A 26,443-nucleotide genomic window follows, 5' to 3' on the forward strand; every position below is an offset into this window, starting at 1 on the left:
AGGAAGCATGTAATTAGGAACTGCTGCACAAAGATCTGAGGAACAGGCCAGCAAAGAGAGTATTTTCTCCCAAGTTATGTCTTGGCAAGCGCAGATACATTTTTAAAAAAAAATGTGCCAACGTTCATTTGAATTTGTTATTTAACCAGCAGCAACTGCTCCTGGACTGTTGTCAGGGGTGTTCAGGTAAAGCAATACAACAATAAAAAGCTCTTAGAAGTTAGTTCCCAATCCTTTCTGACAAGAATTAAATGTTGTAAGTGCATATACTGCTCATCCTTTTTGTAATATCATGAGCATGTCAATAGGTTGGATTGACAAAAAATTGGATGAGATGTTTTTGTTAGACTGTCTTCAACATAAGAGATCTTTAAAAACTGCCCCCTTCATTGACAGACCGTTAAGATGGCATCATTCTGAAGATCAAAGTTTTGAGAACCAACAGGTTACCTAATTCACCGTGGGAATCAAAAGCCTTTTGTTCGTTTAAAAAAAAGCCCTGTTTGAAATATGATTCGATACTGAAGAAAAATCCCATTCTGTTTTATGTTTTGGTGCCAATTTTCTTTGAAGTGAGATTCCCTAATGTGTTTTAAAAATGAGACAAATTATTCTTTCTTCAATGCTAGCGGGTGCTTAATTCTATCAGCCTAGGGTATGCCAAGATAAAATGCCAAATAAAGTTATCAGTCTCCACGTGAGCAGTCCTAGTCTGTATTTTGTTGATGAGAATTATAACTGAAGTAGGTGCCATTACATTTCCACATGACATATTCATTCATTGCATTCAGACTTGTGATGACAAGTCGGGCTGTTTTGCCTTGGTTCTTTGTTGTTGTGAGCTTAGTCAGGAAGAATTCAGCTGTATTGATGTTAATAATTGTCACAATGTGAGTTTTTTCTGCATGTTGTCTTCTTTCGTACTAATAGATCCCCATCTGTTCTCAACCCTTTTAGTGTGCACTTAGAATCATGATCCTAAAAACTGGGACAGGGATGGAGCAGGACAGTGGGTTAGCACTGCTGCCTCGCAGTGCCAGGTACCTGGGTTCGATTCCACCCTCAGACGACTGTCTGTGTGGAGTTTGTACATTCTCCCTGTGGTTTCCTTCAGTTGCACCAGTTTCCTCTCACCTTCCAGGGATGTGCAGGTTAGGGGGATTGATTATGCTAAATTATCCATAATGTCCAGGGATAGGCAGGCAAGGTGGTTAGGTATGGGGAATGCAGGGTTATAGGGTGGGTGGGGGACAGTGGGAAAGGGTGGGATGCTGTTCTGAGGGGGAGTGTGGTCTTGATGGGCCAAATCACCTGCTTGGTAAAAATGAGGACCGTAGATGCTGGAAACCAGAGTCTAGATTAGAGTGGTGCTGGAAAATCACAGCAGGTCAGGCAGTAAATCACCTGCTTGCGCACTGTTGGGATTCTGTGATTAGGCAATTAGTAAATTTGCCTGGACATTGTGTCCAAAGATACAAACGGTTAAAGAAATTTGAGAGCTTAACTGTGCATCCATGAGACCCAAATTCAATCCATGTCAAAATCATGAAGTGCTGGAGATGCACATCAGGTCTGACAGCATCTGCAGAGAGAGAAACAGAGCGAACATTTCAAGTCCAATGACTCTTCTTCAGAACAAAACTCATGTCAAATGCTGAATTGGGCAAGATGCAGGGGAAATTGACTGGAAAGTTTTTAAGAGTGAGTGTCTTCAAAGATGTGCAAGGCTGGAAAAGAGAATGTTTTGAAGACAGAATCATGATTTATTTGTTGGTACAGGAGACAGATAGCTTTAACCTGCCTGTGATTCAAATGTTAGATACTGAGTGATTGAATATTTTGTTTTTTTTTCCATGCCAGGATCTCTTATACCATAGAGTGAAACACTACAGAAAAATGTTAGAAGGCATAAAGCATGACCACTGCCAAACTGAATCTTTTTTTTCTTTCTGTTTCAATATCTACACAGTGTTCTCTACATCGCCCTGCAACAAAGGCTGGACGTCCCTTACATGGAGGATGGCTGATACATGCGCCAACACAGGAAAAAGGAAATAGGATGATCTGAACTTATTACACCTGGACCCAATGGCTCCATTCCAATCCCAAAAAAGCTGTTGTATTGGCAGTAGACTTGACAACAATACTTCCAGATGGGAATTCCATGCTTCCTTCCAAAGAGGTAGGCTTACCCTTGACCTCAAAGCAAAGCACCTAAGGATCAGCTGAAACAAAAGCAGAAATGGCTGTATCAACACAGCAGGTCTGGCAGCATTTGTGGAGAGAGAAACAGAGTTAACGATTTGCGTCCAGTGACCCTTCTTCAGAATAATGGATAAGATTCAGAGTGACCTACCCTCAACTTCATTAACATTGGACAAAGAGACAAGACCAGGGCAAATCTAGAGCAGAAACCCTTTGGAATGTCATGTGTGCCTAAACACTTTGCACTTATGAACAGGAAACAAGAGTAGGCCATTTGGCCCTCTACTCTGCCATTCAATAAAATTGTTAGAGACAAAAAACCTGCAGATGCTGGAATCCAAGGTAGACAGGCAGGAGGTTGGAAGAACACAGCAAGCCAAGCAGCACCCATAGATGGAGAAGTCAACGTTTCATTTGTAATCCAGGGGGTGGCCATGGGCACTCAGATGGGCCCTAGCTACGCCTGCCTCCTTGTTGGTTATATGAAACAGTCCCGCTTCAGTACCTACGCAGGCACTGTGCCCCAACTCTTCCACTGTTACATCAATGACTGCATCAGCTCAGCATCCTGCACCCAGGCTGCCTGTCAACGTTCAGTAAAATTGTGGCTGTTCTGATTTAAACCTTAATGCTACATTCCTGCCAGCTTCCAATAATCTTTCATCCACTGGGCAACAAATAATCGATCTGCCTTTGCCTTAAAAATATTCTACATCCTCTGTCCTTTGAGGAAGGGGAATCCAAACACTCCCATCCCTCTGAGAGAAAAAAAGTTTCCTTGTCTCTGTCTTAAATTTTTAAACAAGACCACAAGTTCTAGGTTTTCCGACAAGAGGAAACATCCATTCAGCATCACCCGGTCAAGTCCCCTCAGAATCTTAAATATTTCGATTCAGCCACCTCTGGCTCTTTTGAACTCCAGAAGATCCAAGACTCGTCTACCTAGCTTTTCCTCATCAGGCAATTTGCTCTTTCTGGGCATTATCCAGTCAACCTTCTCTGAACATCCCTCTGCATGCATGATAACCAATATTGTATACAAGATGCAAGGTACAGTCTCACCAATGCCCTGTGTAACTAAAGCATAACCTCCCTATCTCGGCTTTCAATTCTATTTGCAACTGACTACAACATTCTATTAGCCTTCCGAATTATTTGCTGGGCCTGCATGCTAATCCACTGTGACCGTGATCCTCATCTACTCTGTTACAGCATACTTCTCTGACTTGAGATCCTGCAATCTGCAGCCAGAGAACACAGATGTTACCAGCGACAATGACACTTAAGCCCACCTTGTCACACGTGCTTTTTGCCAAGAACATATCATGCTCCATAAAATGGGAAACACCATGGGCAAAGCTGACATTCTCTATTCACAATGGTCTGAAAATCACCCCATTGAAATGCTTAAAGTCGCTCTTTTCATACTGGGAGGTAACACCTAATAATTGTGCACTTGATATCAACTCATTAACTAAACAGATGGAATTGTGAACCAGTAAAGGACCCACTCTTCATTCATTGGGGCAGCGCGGTGGCTCCAATGGTTAGCACTGCTGCCTCACAGTATCAGGGATCTCAGTTCGAATCCAACTTCCAGCAAACATCTGTATGGAGTTTGCACGCTCTCCCTGCATCTGTATGTGTTTCCTTCGGGTGCTGTGGTTTCCTCTCACAGTCCAAAAATGTGCAGGTTTGGCGATGAAGGGCTTGTGCCTGAACCAATGACTCTCCTGCTCCTCGAATGCTGCCTGACCTGCTGGTGCTTTTCCAGCACCACACTCTTGACTCTGATCTGCAGTCCTCACTTTCTCCCAGGTTAGGGTGAATTGGCCATGCTAAATTGCTCATAGTGTTCAGGGACGTGTAGGTTAGGTGCATTACTCAGCAGTAAATATAGAATAGAGGATTGGGTCTGAGCGGGTTACTCTTCAGAGGGTCTGTGTGGAATTATTGGGTCGGAAGGCCTGTTTCCACACTGAAGGGATTCTATGATAATGGCTCCACACCAAAGGTTCCTGGTTCCCACATCCATTAACAACATTGGATAGCAGGCCACTGAATCTGTCGAGGGCAGAGATGACATGACCATCGGCTGCATAAGTGGTAAATAAGGGAGAACCCAAAGTGTGATTAGTGACCAACTGTACAGTCTATGGAAAACAGTGCATTCATCCGTCCACCAAGATCTGTTTTGGAAGGTACCTCATTTTTCCATTAGGCATCTCAAAAGATTATAAAATGGATAAAATCTTGGGTTATAGCTCTTGCTGTAAAAACATCATCTTTATTTTATCCTTTCATCAATTTTGAGTTGAAGATGTGACTGGGAACTGTGAGATAAAGATGACTTTTTGACTGAGTTTTGCCTGACCTGCTGCGCTTTTCCAGCAACACATTTTTAAGCTCTGATCTCCAACATCTGCAGTCCTCAGTTTCTTCTTTTTGACTGACTGCAATGGTTTGTGTTAAAAAAGAAAAGACCAAACATGCTTTTCTTTATTTTCCCCCCCATTTATACTTACTTTTCCCCAGCACCCATGTTGTGTGTGTGCAGGTGTCGGACACAGTGAAGAACAACAAGTGTGCAAATCTTTATTTATTTTCCACCACCAGGAAGAAAGGAAACACCAGAATGGCCAGTGACATGCAGTGCCCTTCTCAACAAAGGGCAATGTTGGGTGATCAAAACGTCAGAAGGGAGGGCAAGGATTGAATCAAAATGGGGTTGGAGGAAATAAAACACTCCACTCCCTGTGGTGATCACCTCTCCCTTAAAACCTTGATGGTGTTAGTGGTCACCATGTGCTCCTTCTCCAGGAACACCCGGGCTCCAACATAACCATGGGAGAGGGGCAGGCAGTCGGCCCTAACGGCTCCCTCCACGGCCTGCTGCCTGGACCTGGTGATGGTCAGTTTGGCCAGGCCCATGAGCAGACCCACGAGGAGTTCCTCTGACCTACTCTCCCTCCTCCACACCGGGTGCCCAAAGATCAGGAGCGAGGAACTGAAGTACAATCAAAAACAGAGAAGGTTTTCTCAAAAACCAAAAAGGGAGTGCAACCGCCCACACCCAATATATACATGAATGCTTTTGTTTATGCATGAAGTCAGACCTGGGAGTTAATTGCACATTGCTTCCTGACTAAAAGGTTCTGCAGATGTTTCATCACCGAGGAAGCACATAATGTTTAAACGGACAGCAGAAGTTGGCTATTCTCAAGGTCATTTGGTTCCAGCAAGTCTGGAAAAGACTAATCTCATCTGCTCAAACAAATGTTCATGGTAACTGGGACCTCATGGAAGAGATAAATCAACTAGGCAAAAGTGCGGACTGCAGATGCTGGAAATCAGAGTCTAGATTAGAGTGGTGCTGGAAAAGCTGCCTGACCTGCTGTGCTTTTCCAGTACCACTCTAATCTAGACTCGTGGGAGAGATGGTCACTCTGTCAGAGACGGTCAGAGTTTGAATTGGGATTTGGACTGTGTTTTCAGTGAAAACAGCAGTCTGGTGGTTGATGCTACAGCATGAAGGTTTAAAAGTTCCCTGCTTAGCCTCCCATAAGAAGCTTGTGAAAGCTCAGAGAATAGAAGACCAAACCTTTTTCTGAGCAAACTGTAAATGTGACCCTGATTGACATCTTCAGAAAATCAACCAAGGAATGCACATCAATGGAACAATGCATCGTGACACCCACTTACAGATGATCCGGCCAGTTTTGTTATTGCCTTTTTTTTACTGTGAGTGTCTGTCCTTTGTGTGAATGGAGCTGAAAACCAAGATTCTTGGGTTTGCAGCTAGAAAAATTAGATTTACTTCGTTGTTCAATTTTGCTCACTAACATTATTTCATTTTTAATAAATCGCTAAATTAGATTACTTTACAGTGTGGAAACAGGCCCTTCGACCCAACAAGTCCACACTGACCCGCCGAAGCACAAACCACCCATACCCCTACATTTACCCCATACCTAACACTACGGACAATTTAGCATGGTCAATTCACCTGACCTGCACTTCTTTGGACTGTGGGAGGAAACCGGAGGAAATCCACGCAGACACAGGGAGAATGTGCAAACTCCACACAGTCAGTCGCCTGAGGCGGGAATTGAACCCGGGTCTCTGGGGCAGCAGTGCTAACCACTGTGCCACCGTGCCGCCCTAATATTTTGTGTAAGCTTCAGGCTAGTGTCTGGAATCGATTATTCACAGAGGTTAGGATTGTTTATTCCTGAAGTTTGGTTAAGAATCAGTGTAGTCAGTGTTTTGAAGTCTCCAATTTTACTGTGTTGCAAATACAGGAATAGAAAGGCTGACGTGGTTTGGCTGTCTCCACGTCGTAACAATAGCCACCCAGCATGATCTCTACTTCTCAGACAAATGTAGCACTTTTAGCAAGCCAGAGTTATTCAATTACAAAACAAACATTTATTGCTTGATGCGAATCTGCAATGTGGCAGCACATACAAAACAATCCTGAGTGTGCTAATAGTGACACTAACAATCAAGTTGAGATAATTAGCCAAGCTTGCAACATGGTTGGAAGTAGAATACATTTACACAGGCATCTTTTCTCTGTAAGCAAAAGGAATATGGCTAAACCTCACGTTCTTTTGAAATCCCCATGGAGACAACGGCTCCCCATTGCTTTCTCCATGGCAATGCCTCAGCCAATCAAAATCAATTTACCAATCAATTAGTATCCCTTTTGTACCTTATGCTAAATTGCTCTGATCATTTGTAAGTCATCACTCTTGTGTTTGTCCTGATGGGTGCAAGACAAAAAGCTTTGGCAAACTTCCTCTGCCTTCAGCAATATTCTAGTTCTGGGTGACCAGCCGACTGCTTGCAAAGCAACAGCATGGAAATCATATGAAGAAAAATCCAGTCAGGGAACAGACTTGCTTTCATTCGATTTGTTAAAATGAGCTCAAATGTACAGCAAGTCAATGAAACAAGGCTTATGAATAACAAGACAATAATCGAATAGCAGATGTTTAATATTGTGGTAGCCTCATCTCTGTTGGAATTCGATTCCAGTCCCTCATAAATAATTAAAATTAATCAACAATAGCTGAGTAACACTCAACATCAGATGTGAAACATCAGTATATTTCCGTCATGTGCCCATATTCCCTACAAATTGCCCTGAGATTAATATCATGACTTTTGAGTAATGTTATCATCGCATTCTTACATAAAGCCATTCAGACAGTGCCTATGACACAGTGGTAGTATATCTGCCTTTGAGACAGGATGCCTGTGTTCAAGTCCTATCCTTTTCCAGAAATAACATTCTGAGCACGCTGATAAGAAAATATTGAAGTTAGCCTTTGTCAAAACTAAAGCCATTCATGTCTGTGTATTGATGTTTGGGAGAGGCACAAGCCTCCTCACACCTTGCTTTCATTCCATTCCCCCCCCCCCACTTTCTAGATCAGGTGGGGGCTGGGAGTCAGGCAGGGATCTGAGTCCTTTATGATCCTGGTGTGACTGCAAAAATATTTTCAATTTTATAATTAATTAAAATGGTTTTTCAACCCTTTGCATTTTCCTGAGTAACTGCCCAGGTATGTACATTGGAACTGTGCAAAATCTTTGACTCTAATTCAAGGTTGGAGTCTTTTGAGCTAATTTCAGATGTGAGGCAATTACCCATTGGAGGATTCAACTTCCCAGCAACTCCCACAGAGTCAGAAGAGAAAATGCTGGAAAATCTCAGCAGGTCTGGCAGCATCTGTAAGGAGAGAAAAGAGCTGTTTCAAGTCTAAGTGAGCTTTGACAAAGGGTCAGTTAGACTCGAAACGTCAGCTCTTTTCTCTCCTTACAGATGCTGCCAGACCTGCTGAGATTTTTCAGCATTTTCTCTTTTGGTTTCAGATTCCAGCATCTGCAGTAATTTGCTTTTATCCCACAGAGTCAGCACTGTTCAGCTGTGGTCCAAATATACAACTCCTGTATTTGTGATTGTTGCTACGTTCTGTTGGAAGATCTGGATCAATGTATTTATAAAACTGTCAGCATGAGGCACTATAAGGACAGAACAAAAAAAATGGACCTTGCTCATGGTTAACGTAGCACATAGACCAGTACGGTGTAGGAACAAACCACCATGACTGTGCTGACCATGATGTCATTCTAAAGTAATGCCATCTATCTGCACATGGTCCATTATCCTCTGTTCCACGTTCATATGTCTGTCTAAAGGCCTCCTAAATGTTGTGCTCATATTTGCTTCTAGCACTGCCCCTGCACTCCAGGCACTTACCATCCTCCGAGGTAAAGGAGTACTGGATGATCTTAAGTTGCATAAAAGTACATAAGTCAATTGGACCTGATCAGCTGCATCCCAGGACATTATGGGAAGCGAGCAGAGATATTTGGTGAGGTGCCGGATGATTGGAAGGTGGCTAATGTTGTGTCATTATTTAAGAAGAAGGAGAAAGTGAGGTCTGCAGATGCTGGAGATCAGAGATGGAAATGTGTTGCTGGAAAAGCGCAGCAGGTCAGGCAGCATCTCGGGAACAGGAGAATCGACGTTTCGGGCATTAGCCCTTCTTCAGGAATTCCTGAAGAAGGGCTAATGCCCGAAACGTCGATTCTCCTGTTCCCTAGATGCTGCCTGACCTGCTGCGCTTTTCCAGCAACACATTTCCATCTCATTATTTAAGAAAGACTGTAAGGAAAAGCCAGGGAACTACAAACGAATGAACTTGATGTTGGTGTTAGATGAGTTGCTGGAGGGGTTTCTGAGAGGCTGGATCTCCATGCATTTGGAAAGGAAAGGACCGATTAGGGATTTTACCTGCACTCTGCTCAATCCAGTCTACTGAGCTCACTGCTCACCATGTGGTCTTCTTGGTGCTGGGGAGATGAAATGGAGACAGGTGATCACTTTGCAAAACAGATACATTCTGTCCATAAAAATGATGCTGAGCTTCCTCTGGCCTGCCACTTCAACATGACATCATGTTCCCTGACCAAAATCTCAGTTTGGCACTTGCTGCAGTGCTCCAGAAAAACTCAACACAAGGTACAAGACCAAGCTGGGATGGCACGGTGGCTCAGTGGTTAGCACTACTGCCTCACAATGCCAAAGACCCAGGTTCGATTCCAGCCTCAGGTGACTGTCTGTGTGGAGTTTGCACATTCTCCCCATGTCTGCATGGATTACCTCCGGGTGCTCCAGTTTCCTCCCACAGTCCAAAGATGTGCAGGTTAGGTAAATTGGCCATGGGAAATTGTGCCTAGTGTTCAGGGATGTGTAGGTTAGGTACATGAGTCAAGGGGAATGGGACTGGATGAATTATTTTTCGGAGGGTTCGTATGGACTTGTGAACATCCTGCTTGGAAACCCTGCAGCTATCAGGACTCAACACCCAGTTCAATAGCTACAGGGTCTAAGCACCTCCTCCCATGTCCTTTGCCTACCCTCTTACCCCAGGCCCTGTCATCTTTCAGCACAGCCAATCCCTTTTCACCAACTAACGGTCCCCATTGTCAGCTTTTCGTTTTCCCTGGCTTACCATAATACTGCCCTTTATATGTCGAACTGTCTTTTTGTCCCTCTGGGTTCTGTCTTATCCCTTACTCTTTTGCAGACCCCCACTCCCCCATCCCCACACCATCTTCAGCAGATATGCCACCCAGCTGCTATCAGCTCTGAAAAAGCATCATGCACCTAAATTATTGGCTTTGCCTTCTCTCCACAGATGCTGATGGATCTGCAGAGTTAATGGAAAGATTTGAGCTAGAATATTGTCCTTTCATTGTCCTGCCTATCCACAATTTTGTGCGTTAATGCAGCCAATTATCCATTATTGCTTAATCAATAATGCCAGACATCTGTATGGTCATTTGCCTGGCTGCTATCTGGGTCAGCATATTCCATAAGATTTAATGTACTGTATGTCATTAAAGTTCTGTTCAGTCAGCCATAGTTTATAGTCACATATAAAATCCATTTTTATTGCCTTTAGAATATTCATAGATCTGTATTTAATTATGAAAGAAAGACACACGTTTATAAAGACTTTTATTAGTTCAGAATGTCACAAAAAGTTTAACAGCCATTGACATATCTTTGAACTAAGTGCAAGTCGATGGGTTTTAAAGACATTAAATACCACCCATTATCACTATTTAAAACTGCTTCAAAGATTGAGGTGACACGGAGTCTCAATGGCGAGCATTGCTGCCTCACAACACCAGGCACCTGGGTTTGATTCCCACCTTGGGCCACTGTCTGTGTGGAGTTTGCACATTCTCCCTGTGTCTGCATGGGTTTCCTCTCACAGTCTAATGCTGTGCAGGTCAGGTAGATTGGCTATGTTAAATTGCCCATAGTGTTCAAGGATGTGGAGAGTAATAGGGTAGGGGAATACATTTGGTTGGGATACTCTTCAGCAGGTCAGTGTGGACTTGTTGGCCCCAAATGGCTTGTTTCCACGCTGTAGAGATTCAATGTAGGCACAGCTGACTAGACCAGCGTTAGCCAATCCTGAAGTGTTTCAGTCCATCTGGTGCAGTGCTGTTAAGGGAGGGTAGTTCTCGGATTTTTGACCCAGCGATAATGAAGGAATAACATTGTAATTCCATGTCAGATTGTAGAGAAACATAAAGGTGAACCTGCTGTTGGTGTAACTTTTGGAACAAAGTAAAAACTTGCAGTAGCTACTTCGTACGCAACAGACGGCCAAAATCTTGAACGAAACATTCACGCAAATATTTGATTTTAGGTGAAAACCGAACAAACTGCGGGTATTGTAAATCAGAAACAAAAACGGAAATTGCTGGAAAAGCTCAGCAGGTCAGGCAATGTCTGCGTTGAGAAATCAGAGTTAACGTTTGGGTGGACTGACCCTTCCTCAGAATGCCAGACCATTCGATCTTTGGAGACAGTTGAGGGATTATAAAAATTGGTTAAGTTTCTGTTACTCAGGCATTTACACAATGCCTCATCCAAAAAGTACAATTTCTTGAAATCCAGATCGAAACTTTCAGCTGCTTTTCATGACTAAAACTTTGAACCATATTTAATTACCATGAGAGCTCAATGTTTTTGAAGAGATTCTTAAAGCAAACAAAGAGAAGAAAAGACAAAGTAAGGTAGGAGCATGATTAGTGATTGGACAGCACTTGCTGAACAGTCCTGAGTAGTTAAACTATAAACTCATTTTAGTTAGTCCAATTTCTAATGCGCACATTTATGTGTTGGGAACCAGTCTTTGTAAACAAGAAGATGTGACCTAGCCTTGCACCTATATCAAACATTAGAAACCTTATCATTCCTGGATTCGCAATCACAATTTCCTAATATGAGCACCAAAACAGGAATTGCTGGAAAAGCTCAGCAGGTCTGGGAGTGTCTGTGGAGTGAAATTCAGTGACCCTTCCTCAGAATTCTGTTCTGGACTCGAAACGTTAACTCTGATTTCTCTGCACAGATGCTGCCAGATCTGCTGAGCTTTTCCAGTAACTACTGTTTTTGTTTCTGATTTACAGCGTCCGCAGATCTTTAGGTTTTTCCTAATATAGGCAGTCAACAAATTGTCAGTAATGTTTCTGAGAGCTTGTTGAGAGGCAGCAGTTTTGATATGATGCATTAGTTAATTAGTTAAAGTAAATATACAATGGAGACAATTGGGGATGATTCACTTATGCCAAATGACAGAAAGGCTGCGGTCACAGAATCTCTCAGTCTTGTCAAAGCCGTGATGCTTGGCAACTTTTCCTTCAGTCTCCCTCCTCCTCTTCTGGTCCATCTTATACCTGGAGAAGACAGCTCTTTGAGGACAGTCCAATGAGGACCACTAGATAAGGACTCCTTGCTGAGCGCTCCCTGAAAAGAACTCCCCACAGGGAACCCCCCTCTGTCTCAGACACTTATTGTCATTCCATTTGTCTGGGGAAGGTTATTTTCTCTGTGTCAGTCAATTGTCGGAACCTTTTTGCCAATGGCTACTCATGCACCGAGTAACCATTGTCCCCTTGGCCCTCTTTACCTGAGGGTTAGTTCAACATTCTTTCTAAGAAAAAATACATGTTATTTTGGAAAACAACACACTGATACTAGGACACATTTGGTGCCAAATAAGTTGTTGACACAAGTTCAGTGGGCAGCGTACCCCCTCTGTTTCTTATAATTCTCCCCTTCTCTTTTATTCTGCTCAGTTCCCTGGAATGTGAGTGATACTGGCAAGGTCAGCATTTATTGGTCACCTCTAATTGCCTGTGAGAATGTGGAAAGGCAGTGTGGTGAGCTGCTTAGAAAGTTAAGTCCAGTTGTAGCAGCAGCACATATGAGGGACACTCCGTTTTACAATGTTTTACACGGCGACTTACAAAGAGCTGGAACTCATCACCTAAAAGATTAAATGGTAATTTTCAGAAAGAAATTGGATAATCATTGAATGAGATAAATGTTGAAGACTCTGGGGAAAGAGAGTGACATGCCATTAATTGGTTAGCACTCTCAAGGGAACCACTCGGGTATAAAGGACTTAATGGTTTCTTTCTGTGTTGTGAGCTTTTATAGGCAGCTGTCGTAAGATGTGGTAGAAGAGTTTGGTTTATTTGAAAAGCACTGTGCCCTGATAGTATTTACTAGTCACAAAGATCAAATGAAATGTTTCCATTACCTTGAAGGTGTGGAAGCCTGTTGCGTCTTCAAGAGGAATAATAAGGCTGTTTTACTGGTGCGGCCTAAAAACCTGCAATGACAATCACATGGTTTAAGGGATTCCAATCCAGCTAGGTAAAAATCCGTGAGACATTTTCCTCACATATAAAACCTGCCAGGCGAATGGATACAGCTGTCTTCACAACGTTAAGAAATTGTGCACAAGAGGCGGCAGGACGGATTTGGTTGTACTTCCTGTGAATGGTAACAGCATTGGAAGCAATTGGATGCAAGTTAAACCAAATTTTCCACAAGCTCAGTTCCCTGGAATGTGAGTGGTGCTGGCAGGGCCAGCATTTATCGGTCGCTTCTAATTGCCTATGAGAACGTGGAAGGGCAACGTGGTGAGCTGTTTACAAAATGAATCCCTCACGAGACGGTTTCAGAGGGCAGCTGAGAGTCAACCCCACTTACATGATGTCACAACTCACTGAGGTTGGTGTGCTGGAAATCAATCCACGACTCCTAGAGTCGTCACACTTGCAAAAATTATTTAATCAAATTACCCAATATCCCCAGTTTATCTGGCTGAAGGTGTTTTCTTGCCCTTTTTTAATCTTTCTGTAAGGGAATACATAAGCTAGATGCCAAGGATTTTATTTTATTTTTTAAGCACACAGGTGGGAGAGAAAGAGAGAGAGAGGTGGAGAGAGAGAGAGAGAGAAAGAGAATTCTCCTTCACAGATTTAATGTTTTCTTCTGAACTGATGAAACACAAATTTTCATCAGTAGTCAATCAATCAAAAACGAATCAAGACATTGTTACTATGTTGGGCACTATTGAGCTCGCACACTGGTCCTGGTTGAAAAACTAATCAAAAATCTGTTACTGAGTAAAACAGGCCCAGGCACACTCCCAAAGAGGCTTCTCCCTCATTGTTTGAATAGTGAAATCCTGTAGATATAACACATGATAAGTTCTGGCAATTTGAATTTTTTTAGAACTCCACTATCTTTGTCTACAATCGGTTGTCTTAAAACAGTATATTTTTTCTAATTCTTAACACATTGTCCAAAATAAAAGCAGCCTTTACATTGATCTTAGGACCAGGTTTGACATTCTTGCAGTGTCCTGATAAGCGGAAGATTAAAAGCTTTGGAGACATTCATTCTTTTCCAAAAATGCATTTTACTGCATTAGATTTGCAATATAAATGCAATCTGTTGCTATTGCATTATTAAGATAACCCCAGAGTCGGAGAGTTGTAACAGTGGTGTAATTACAGCCAGGCTTAGTGCCTGTCATTTGTCAAATGTCAAGTACAGGCAATAGTCCAATTGTCCAATTCCCCACAAGTCGACTTATGTGAAATGTTTTTATAAAGAGCTTTCTGTTGTAATTCAATTTGAATTGTTGAACCAATAATTAAATGTTCAGCAGCAGAATGATTTGCAAATTGCTCAATTTTACCTTCACTTTATTGAAACTTTATTTTGAAGCATATGATTTCTCTGTAAATTAGTTATGTGCTTGCCATGACTGAATTTTTTCTAAATGCTGGGAATAAATAACTCATTGACAGTGAAGTGCAAGAAACAATTGAATCCTCTGTTAAAATCTATTCATTGCAAACAAGTTTTTTTTCCACACATTATAATAATCATATAGCTCTTTTATACCTTCCTTCATTAAGGCAGTATCAGGTCTGTCCTCAAAACAGAGACAAGATTTGTTTTGCTGTTGAGAACATGACATAGTATATTAACATAGAATTGTATTGTTATTCAATTCCAGTAACAGCAAAACAAACAATGAAGACTTGCATTTCTGTAGAGCCTCAGGATAAAAAGGCTCATAGACCCATAGTAATAGGTGATTCATCTGTAATGGGAGTAGATAGGCAGTTCTGTGGCCAAAAAGGAGACTCCTGGATGGTGTGTTGCCTCCCAGGTGCTCAGGTCAGGGATGTCACTGATTGGCTGCAGAGCATTCTGAAAGGGGAGGGTGAACATTGGCACCAATGATATAAGTAAAAAAATGAGATGAGGTCCTGAAAGCAGAATTCAGAGAGCTAGGAGAGAAGTTAAAGAGGAGGACCTCAAAAGTAGTGATCTCAGGATTGCTACCAGTGCCATGTGCTAGCCAGCGTAGAAATGAAAGAATAAGCAGGATGAACACATGGCTTGAGGGATGGCGTAGGAGGAAGGGGTTCAGATTTGTGGGACATTGGGACCAGTTCTGCGGAAGGGACTATTACAAATTGGATGGTCTACACCTGAACCAGACTGGAACTAATGTCCTTGGGGCAGTTTTTGCTACTGCTGTTATGGAGGGTTTAAACTAATGTGGCTGGGGGCTGGGAACCAGAAGGGAAGACTACTAGACAGTGAGGTGGAAACTAGAGATTGTAAGGATCACAAAGTTAGCATTACCAAGGGGAAGAGTAGGCAGAGAGCAGATGAACACAAAAGAACTGGTGGCCTGAAGTGCATATACTTTCATTCAAGAAGTATAGTGGGTAAAACAGATTAATTTAGGGCTTGGATTGGTGCCTGCCATTATTGCGATCACAGAGACTTGGTTGAAGGAAGAGCATGATTGGTAACTAAATGTTCCAGGATATAGATGCTTCAGGCAGGACAGGGAGAGAAGTAAAAGGGGGGAAAGTAAAAGTTGGAGAGGAGTTGCATTGCCGGTCTGAGATGATATCACGGCTGTGCTAAAGGAGTACAAAGTTAAAAATCACCAGGTTATAGTCCAACAGGTTATAGTCCAACAGGTTTAATTGGAAGCACACTAGCTTTCGGAGCGACACTCCTTCATCAGGTGATTGTGGAGGGCTCGATCGTAACACAGAATTTATAGCAAAAATTTGCAGTGTGATGTAACTGAAATTATACATTGAAGAATTGATTGTCTGTTAAGCCTTTCATCTGTTAGAATACAGTGATAGTTTCACTTCTTTCATGTGTAAATCACAAAACCCTTTTTTTTAAAGTTGCATTCTCGGGTTAGCTGTTAACAATGGTGATAGCTAGACAATGGATGAGAGTGATCCTAAGGGACGAGTACTAAACTGGGGCCGGAGATGTGTTGCTGGAAAAGCGCAGCAGGTCAGGCAGCATCCAGGGAACAGGAGAATCGACGTTTCGGGCATAAGCCCTTCTTCAGGAATGAGGAAAGTTTGTCCAGCAGGCTAAGATAAAAGGTAGGGAGGAGGGACTTGGGGGAGGGGCGTCGGAAATGTGATAGGTGGAAAGAGGTCAAGGTGAGGCTGATAGGTCAAACTGGAGTGGGGGCGGAGAGGTCGGGAAGAAGATCTCAGGTTAGGAAGGCGGTGCTGAATTTGATGGATTTGACTGAGACAGGGTGGGGGGAGGGGAAATGAGGAAACTGGTGAAATCCGAGTTCATCCCTTGTGGTTGGAGGGTTCCTAGCCGGAAGATGAGGCGTTCTTCCTCCAACCGTCGTTTTGTTGTGGTCTGACGATGGAGGAGTCCAAAGACCTGCATATCCTTGGTGGAGTGGGAGGGGGAATTGAAATGTTGAGCTACAGGGTGGTTGGGTTGGTTGGTCCGCGTGTCCCAGAGGTGTTCTCTGAAACGCTCCGCAAGTAGCCGGCCTGTCTCCCCAATATAGAGGAGGCCACATCGGGTCTGAATTCCGTAAAGACCACTCCCTCCGTGACTCCCTCGTCAGATCCACACCCCCCACCAACCCAACCTCCACTCCCGGCACCTTCCCCTGCAACCGCAGGAGGTGCAAGACTTGCGCCAACACCTCCCCCCTCACCCCCCTCCAAGGCCCCAAAGGAAACTTCCATATCTACCACAGATTCACCTGCACCTCCACACATATCATCTATTGCATCCTCTGCACCCGATGTGGCCTCCTCTATATTGGGGAGACAGGCCGGCTACTTGCGGAGCGTTTCAGAGAACACCTCTGGGACACCCGGACCAACCAACCCAACCACCCTGTAGCTCAACATTTCAATTCCCCCTCCCACTCCACCAAGGATATGGAGGTCTTTGGACTCCTCCATCGTCAGACCACAGCGAAACGACGGTTGGAGGAAGAGCGCCTCATCTTCCACCTAGGAACCCTCCAACCACAGGGGATGAACTCGGATTTCACCAGTTTCCTCATTTCCCCTCCCCCCACCCTGTCTCAGTCAAATCCATCAAATTCAGCACCGCCTTCCTAACCTGAGATCTTCTTCCCGACCTCTCCGCCCCCACCCCAGTCTGACCTATCACCCTCACCTTGACCTCTTTCCACCTATCACATTTCCGACGCCCCTCCCCCAAGTCCCTCCTCCCTACCTTTTATCTTAGCCTGCTGGACAAACTTTCCTCATTCCTGAAGAAGGGCTTATTCCCTGATACATCGATTCTCCTGTTCCCTGGATGCTGCCTGACCTGCTGCGCTTTTCCAGCAACACATCTCCGGCTCTGATCTCCAGCATCTGCAGACCTCACTTTCTCCTCAAAGAGTACTAAACTGGGCCAAGGCAAACTATCTCAAAATTAGGCAGGAGCTGGGAAATGTGGATTGGACACAGCTATTTGAAGGAAAGTCCACATTTGATATGTGGGAGGCTTTCAAAGATCGGTTGAAGATGGTGAGGATAGACAAGTCCCCAAAACAAGGGATAGGAAAAGGCAAGATTCGTGAACTGTAGATGACAGGAGAAATCGTGCGACTAGCCATGAGGAAAAGGGAAGCATACATAAGGTCGAAGCAGCTAAGAACAGAACGGGCCCTGGAGGAATGATTAGATTAGATTACTTACAGTGTGGAAACAGGCCCTTCGGCCCAACAGGTCCACACTGACCCACCAAAGCGTAACCCACCCAGACCAATTCTCCTACATTTATCCCTTCACCTAACACTACGGGCAACTTAGCATGGCCAATTCACCTAACCTGCACATTTTTGGATTGTGGGAGGAAACCGGAGCACCCGGAGGAAACCCACACAGACACGGGGAGAATGTGCAAAGTCCACACAGGGAGTCGCCTGAGGTGGGAATTGAACCCAGGTCTCTGGCGCTGTGAGGCTGCAGTGCTAACCACTGTGCCACCATGCCGAATGTTGGGAGAGTAGGACCAATCTTAATTGATGAATCAAGTGGGCTAAAAGGGGTCATGAAATAACTTTAGTGAGCAGAATTAAGGAGAATCCCAAAGCCTTTTATTCTTATATAATAAAGAAGAGGGTAACCAGAGAAAGGTCCACTATTGGATAAGGAAGGAAGATTGTTTGTCGAACCTGAGAAAATGGTGAGATTCTGAATGATTACTTTGCATCAGTGTTCACTGAGGAACATGAGATGATGAATGCTGAGATTAGAGATAGAAGTTTGTTTAATCTGCATCATGTTGACATAAGGAGGGAAGATGACAAACCCCAGGACCAGATGGGATCTATCCGAGGTTGCTGAGGGAGGCGAAAGAGGAAATAGTTGGGGCCCTGATAGATATCTTTGTAGCATCCTTAAACACAGGTGAGGTGCCAGAGGACTGGAGGATTGCTCATGTTGTTCCTCTGTACAAGAAGGGTTGTAGGGATATTCCAGGTAACTACAGACCAGTGAGCCTGATGTCAGTGGTGGGAAAGTTGCTGGAAAAGGTACTGAGGGATAAAATCTATTTATATTTGGAAAAGAATGGGCTTATCAGTGATAGGCAATTGTGCGGTGTAGATCATGCCTTACCAACTTAATAGAGTTCTTTGAGGAAGTGACCAAGTTGAATGATGAAGGAAGGGATGTAGATGTCATACAGATTAGATTCACTACAGTGTGGAAACAGGCCCTTCGGCCCAACAAGTCCACACCGACCCTACGAAGAATACCCACCCACACCCATTTCCCTCTGACTAATGTACCTAACATTCCCCCGCTCGATATTTACCCCAGACTAACTCACCTAACATTATGGGCAATTTAGCATGGCCAATTTACCTGACTTGCACATCTTTGAACTGTGGGAGGAAACCGGAGCACCCGGAAGAAACCCATGCAGACACGGGGAGAGTGTGCAGTCATCCAAGGCTGGAATTGAACTTGGGACCCTGGTGCTAACCACTGAGCCACCATGCCACTCATATACATGGACTTTAGTAAGGTGTTTGATAAGGTTCCCCATGGTAAACTAATGGAGAAAGTGAAGTCACATGGTGTGCAGGGTGTTCTACCTAGGTGGATAAAGAACTGGTTGAGCAACAGGAGACAGAGAGTAGTAGTTGAAGGAAGTTTCACAAAATGGAGAAAGGTGACCAGTGGTGTTCCACAGGGGTCAGTGTTGGGGCCATTGTTGTTTGTAATGTACATAACTGATCTGGAAGAGGGCACTGTTGGTCTGATCAGTAAGTTTGCCGATAACACAAAGATTGGTGAAATAGCAGAAAGCATAGGGGACTGTCAGAGAATACAGGTGAATATAGATAGACTGGAGAGTTGGGTGGAGAAGTTAACTTCAAGGGCGAACTACACTGTAAATGGAAGAGCCTTGGGAAAAGTTAGTAAGCAGAGAGATCGGGGAGTTCAGGTCCATTGTACCCTGAAGGTGGCTGCAAGGTGGATAGAGTGGTCAAGAAGGCATATGGTATGCTTGCCTTCATCGGACAGGGTATTGAGTATAAGAGCTGGCAAGTCATGTTACAATTGTAGAAGACTTTGGTTCGGCCCCATTTAGAATACTGTGTACAGTTCTGGTCGCCACATTACCAAAAGGATGTGGATGCTTTGGAGAGGGTGCAGAGAAGGTTTACGAGGATGTTGCCTGGTATGGAAGGTGCTAGCTATGAAGAGAGGTTGAGTAGGTTAGGATCATTTTCATTAGAAAAAAGGAGATTGAGGGGGGACCTGATTAAGGTCTACAAAATAATGAAGGGTATAGACAGGGTAGATAGAGATAAGCTTTTTCCCAGGGTGAAGGATTCAATAACGAGAGGTCATGCGTTCAAGGTGGAAAGTGAAAATCTTTAGGGGGATATACACGGCAAGTATTTTACACAGAGAATGGAAGGTGCCTGGAACGCGTTGCCAGCAGAGGTGGTAGAGGCAGGCATGGTAGATTCATTTAAGGTGCATCTGGACAGATGCATGAGTATGTGGGGAGCAGAGGGATACAAATGCTTAGGAATTGGCCGATAGATTTGGACCTGTTCAGGCTTGGAGGGCTGAAGGGCCTGTTCCTGGGCTGTAAATTTTCTTTGTTCTTTGTTCTTTAACCTGCCATGACCTCAGGGAATCCCAAAGCAATTTGCTGTCAATTAAACACTGCTGAAGTGTAGTCACTGTGTTAATGCAGAAAATGCAGCAGCCAATTTACGCACAGCAAGCTCCTGGAAACAATACCAATAATCAGATAATTTGATGATGTAACCTTGATGGAGGAATAAATGCTTACCAAGGTCTGGGGGGAATTCTCTTCAAACTTTTCAGTGTTGCTGAAATTAGACATCCAATGTCTAATTTAGAAGCATCTCCCAATACTGCAGCAAGCAATTAGGAAAGCTCATTGAATATAATCTTTTATTACAAGGAGAATTGAGTACAAAGATATGCAGGTATTCTGAGGTCACATCTGGAGTACTGTGTACACAATTGGTCTCTTTATTTAAGGAAGGATGGAAATGCATTGAAACAGTTCAGACTAATACTGAACTGGGCAGCTGGTCACACGAGGAACAGTTGAACACTCTCGTCTTGTACCTGCTGGAGTTTAGACAAGTCAGGATGGATTTGATTGAAACAGAAATGATCCTGAAGGGTTGATGTGGAAAGGTTGGTTCCTCTTGTGGAAGTATCTCGATCTAAAGTTACTGTTTAGAAATAAACAGTCACACAATTAAAACGGAGTTAAAAATCCACAACACCAGGTTTATTTGGAAACACCAGCTTTCAGAGCTCTGCTCCTTCATCAGGTGGTTGTGGAGAAGAAGATTGTAAGACACAGAATTTATAGCAAAAGTTTACAGTAATGTAATATGATGTAACTGAAATTATATATTGAAAAAGACCTGGATTATTTGTTTGTCATCTTTTAGTTTGACCATATTGGTTTCAGTTCTTTCATGTGTAAATTGCAAAACTTTTTTAAAAGTTACATTCTGAAGTGAACTTTAACAATTGGTGTCATGTCAGCCCAGATAATGCATTGAAGGTGTGAGCTGTCCTGTGTGAGACTGTCTGTGCCCCAGTGGTCAGACTGATCCTAACCTAAAAAAGATTTTCAGACTCTTACATAGATTCATGCAGTTTTTGGGAGAAGTAAAATGTAATTCTGCAAGTACAAATTCATCCCACAAATTTATATTTGCATGTGTGCATGTGGGTGCATGTATGAGTTTGAGGTGGGGGGGGATCAGGGGGGTGGTGATTATGAATGTCTGTGAAAGAGTGTGTGCATGTGTATGTTTGTGAATGTAAGTGACAAGGGGTATAAGACTGTGAGAGGATGAGTGTGTGAGTGTGGGAGTGTCTGTGTGAGAGTATGAGAGAGGGTCTACATGGGTGCATGGGTCTGCAGGAGAGAGTGTGTGTCTGTAGGAGTGCATGTGTGTGTAGGAGTGTCTGTGTTTTTGTGTCTGTGTGTCTGTCTGCGTATATAGTGCAATGGGGTCACTTGTGGTGTGACATGAACCCAAGGTCCCGGTTAAGGCCATCCCTATGAGTACCGAACTTAGCTATTAGCCTCTGCTCGGCTACTTTTCACTGCTGCCTGTCCCAAAGTCCACTTTGGAGGATGGTCACCCAAAGGTCTGAGGTCGAATATCCTGGATCGCTGAAGTGTTCTCAACTGGGAGGGAACACTCCTGTCTGTTGATTGTTGTGTGGTGTCCATTCATCTGTTGCTGTAGCCTCTGCTAGGTCTTGCCAATGCATCATGCCTGAGGGCATCCTTGCTTGCAGCATATGAGATAGACAACGTTGGCTGAATCACATGAGTCCCTGCCACGTGCATGACGGGAGGTGTCTCCACGCATAATGGTGGTATCCGTGTTGACATTCTGACACGTTTTGCAGCGTCTACCATGACAAGATTGTATAGTATTGTCCTGAAAGCCGGGTAGTTTGCTGCGAACAATGATCTGTTTGAGGTTTGGTGGAGGTGTGGGGAAGGTCTTGGCGAGGTGCTCATCCTCATTGATAATGTGTTGCAGGCTGCGAAGAACATGGCGTAGTTTTTCAGCTTCTGAGAACTACTGGACAATGAAGGGTACCCTGTTGGTTGCAGCTTGAGTCTGTCGCCTGAGGAGGTCATAATGGTTCCTCGCTTTGGCACGTCAGAACTGGCGGTCGATGAGTTGAGCATCATACCCCGTTCTTATATTCCCTTGAGTTTAGAAGGCTGAGAGGGGATCTGATTGAGACGTATAAGATTATTAAAGGATTGGACGCTCTGGAGGCAGGAAGCATGTTTCCGCTGATGGGTGAGTCCCGAACCAGAGGACACAGTTTAAAAATAAGGGGTAGGGCATTTAGAACAGAGTTGAGGAGAAACTTCTTCACCCAGAGAGTGGTGAGTGTGTGGAATGCTCTGCCCCAGAGGGCAGTGGAGGCTAAGTCGCTGGATACTTTCAAGAGAGAGTTGGATAGAGTTCTTAAGGATAGTGGAATCAAGGGTTATGAGGATACAGCAGGAACAGGATACTGATTGAGGATGATCATCCATGATTATAATGAATGGTGGTGCTGGCTCGAAGGGCAGAATGGCCTACTTCTGCACCTATTGTCTATTGTCTTATGAAGCTGAAAATGTGTTGCTGGAAAAGCGCAGCAGGTCAGGCAGCATCCAGGGAACAGGAGAATCGACGTTTCGGGCATAAGCCCTTCTTCAGGAATGAGGAAAGTTGGTCCAGCAGGCTAAGATAAAAGGTAGGGAGGAGGGACTTGGGGGAGGGGCGTCGGAAATGTGATAGGTGGAAAGAGGTCAAGGTGAGGGTGATAGGTCAGACTGGGGTGGGGGCGGAGAGGTCAGGAAGAAGATTGCAGGTTAGGAAGGCGGTGCTGAATTCGATGGATTTGAATGAGACAAGGTGTAGGGAGGGGAAATGAGGAAACTGGTGAAATCCGAGTTCATCCCTTGTGGTTGGAGGGTTCCTAGGCGGAAGATGAGGCGCTCTTCCTCCAACCGTCGTGTTGTTGTGGTCTGGCGATGGAGGAGTCCAAAGACCTGCATATCCTTGGTGGAGTGGGAGGGGGAGTTGAAGTGTTGAGCCACAGGGTGGTTGGATTGGTTGGTCCGGGTGTCCCAGAGGTGTTCTCTGAAACGCTCCGCAAGTAGCCGGCCTGTCTCCCCAATATAGAGGAGGCCACATCGGGTGCAGAGGATGCAATAGATGATGTGTGTGGAGGTACAGGTGAATCTGTGGCGGATATGGAAGTTTCCTTTGGGGCCTTGGAGGGAGGTGAGGGGGGAGGTGTGGGCGCAAGTCTTGCACCTCCTGCGGTTGCAGGGGAAGGTGCCGGGAGTGGAGGTTGGGTTGGTGGGGGGGTGTGGATCTGACGAGGGAGTCACGGAGGGAGTGGTCTTTACGGAATGCTGATAGGGGAGGGGAGGGAAATATATCCTTGGTGGTGGGGTCCGTTTGGAGGTGGCGGAAATGACACCACCTCCAAACAGACCCCACCACCAAGGATATATTTCCCTCCCCTCCCCTATCAGCATTCCGTAAAGACCACCCCCTCCGTGACTCCCTTGTCAGATCCACACCCCCACCAACCCAACCTCCACTCCCGGCACCTTCCCCTGCAACCGCAGGAGATGCGAGACTTGTGCCCACACCTCCCCCCTCACCTCCCTCCAAGGCCCCAAAGGAAACTTCCATATCCGCCACAGATTCACCTGTACCTCCACACACATCATCTATTGCATCCTCTGCACCAGATGTGGCCTCCTCTATATTGGGGAGACAGGCCGGCTACTTGCGGAGCGTTTCAGAGAACACCCGGACCAACCAACCCAACCACCCTGTGGCTCAACACTTCAACTCCCCCTCCCACTCCACCAAGGATATGCAGGTCTTTGGACTCCTCCATCGCCAGACCACAACAACACGACGGTTGGAGGAAGAGCGCCTCATCTTCCGCCTAGGAACCCTCCAACCACAAGGGATGAACTCGGATTTCACCAGTTTCCTCATTTCCCCTCCCCCCACCTTGTCTCATTCAAATCCATCGAATTCAGCACCGCCTTCCTAACCTGCAATCTTCTTCCTGACCTCTCCGCCCCCACCCCAGTCTGACCTATCACCCTCACCTTGATCTCTTTCCACCTATCACATTTCCGACGCCCCTCCCCCAAGTCCCTCCTCCCTACCTTTTATCTTAGCCTGCTGGACAAACTTTCCTCATTCCTGAAGAAGGGCTTATGCCCGAAACGTCGATTCTCCTGTTCCCTGGATGCTGCCTGACCTACTGCGCTTTTCCAGCAACACATTTTCAGCTCTGATCTCCAGCATCTGCAGTCCTCACTTTCTCCTTATTGTCTTATGAAGGCATCCTTGAGTGCTTCCAGGTGCCCGTCACGTTCCTCCTCATCTGAACAGATCCTGTGTTTGCCTAGGGCTTGTCCATAAGGGATGGCTGTTTTAATGTGTTTCGGGTGGAAGCTGGAGAAGTGTAGTATCGTGAGTTTATCCATGGGTTTCCGGTATAAGGAGGTGTTGAGGTGCCCATCCTTGATCGAGATGCATGTGTCCACAAATGAGTCAAATGGTAGAGAATATGGTGAGTTTGATGCTGGGATGAATTTCATTGATATCACTGTGTAGTTTTATCAGTGACTCCTCACCATTGGTCCAGAGGAAGAAATGTCTTCAATATACCTGATGTATAGTGTTGGTTTGAGGTCCTGCATAGAGAAAAAGTATAGTTCAAACCTGTGCATGAAAATGTTGGCATATTGAGATGCAAATTTGGTCACCATGGCTGTTCCATATGTCTGGAATATTGTGATCGAGGATACAGTGGATGAGTTGTAGGATGGTGCTCGGAGATTGGCAGTTGTTAATGTTGAGTACTGAGGCTGTTTGCTGTGATGCCATCATTTTGGGGTAGAGTGCTGACATATCCATTGTGATGAGGAATGTTCCTGATTCAACGATCCATGGGTGCTGAGTTACTATAAAATATCAGTAGTGTCGCAACAGAAGCTGGGAGTCCCCTGTACAATGGGTTTCAAGATGCCTTTGATATAGCCAGAGAGGTTCTCACATAAGGTCCCATTGCCTGATATTATGGAACGTCCTGGTGTGTTGGCTTTGTATATCTTCAAAGGCAGTAGAAGTCGCCTACGTGAGAAGTACGTGGGATGACGGTGTGTAGGGAACTCTGAAGGACTGGATCTAAAGTACTGATCAATGTGTTTACTTCATGGGTCTGATTGGTCGGTAGTTGCCTGCAGTGTTCCTGGCTGTTCAGTACACTTCCTTACAGTCGTCTGTTCTATTCTGGATGGCGATGGCTTCTCCTTTATCTGCTGGTTTGATGACAATATTGCGATTGGTTTGGAGAACATGGGTGGTGTTGCATTGTGATCGGGTGATGTCTTTTGTTCTACCTTGTGGGTGCAGCTGATGAATCCGGCATTTACACATTTCCTGACAGTTTGAGCATACATGTCAAGCCCAGGGCAGCAGCCTTCCAGTGGGATCCAAGTTGGCTCCTTCTTTGGTCACTCCTCTATGGATCCCTGTGGTGACTGTTCCGGTTCCTTGGTGGACTCATTGGAATCAGCTGGCATGTTGAAAGAATTCCTGGAATCTCATTCATCTGATTAATTCCTCCATGTCTGCTAAGGTCCATTTTGGTGGTGGGGCAGAAATTGAAACCCTTGCTAAGAATTTTAATCTCTTCCCGTTGAAGGGTGTGGTCTGATAAATTGACAATCGACTTCCCTACGTGATAACGTTTTCCATTGCGGTGCCAGGGTGGGTTTGGCTTACTGCTGGTGGTGATGCCAAGTTTCTCCAGTTTCTTGTTCTTGGTGTGTGTGTACGTGGTGTAGTTTTATCACCTTGCCTGTTTGGCAATGTCCCATAACTGTACTGCTGTATCCTGAGTGCAGGATGAGAGTGTTGACTCCATCTGAATTTCAAGGTTGTGGCACCTCCTGGTGCACAAGATGATTGAGGAGAGGTGCGGTGGCAAAGTTTCTCTGCGTAGTCTGTGTTGTAGGTCGACTTGAGCAGGTTCGTGATCTGTAATTCTTTTGGGATCTTTCTTGCTTGCCTGCATTTCTGTAGAAACTTGATGTCTGCGTTGATATGTGCAATTAAAACAGAGCTGAGGAGGATTATTTTTGTCAAAAAATCATGAGTTTTTGGAATTTACTTCAACAAAGACAGTGGAAGCAGAGACTTCCTAGATTTAAGGCAAACTTATTTAGATTCCTGATAAGCAAAGAAGTGAACGATTGTCAGTGGTGGACGGAAATGTGGAACAATCAGATCAACTATGATTTTATTTAATGACATATTTAATGACATATCAGGCTCTGTGGGTCAAATTTGTTTGCACCTCCTCCTAAATCATATGTTTGTCATTAATAGTTGTTAATTGAGTTGAATAATGAACTTACAATCCCTTTTATCTCTCTCCC

Source organism: Chiloscyllium plagiosum, unplaced genomic scaffold, assembly GCF_037043375.1.
Source record: "Chiloscyllium plagiosum isolate Xiang-an unplaced genomic scaffold, Cpla_swu_hap1 HiC_scaffold_11, whole genome shotgun sequence".
Lineage (NCBI taxonomy): Eukaryota > Metazoa > Chordata > Chondrichthyes > Orectolobiformes > Hemiscylliidae > Chiloscyllium > Chiloscyllium plagiosum.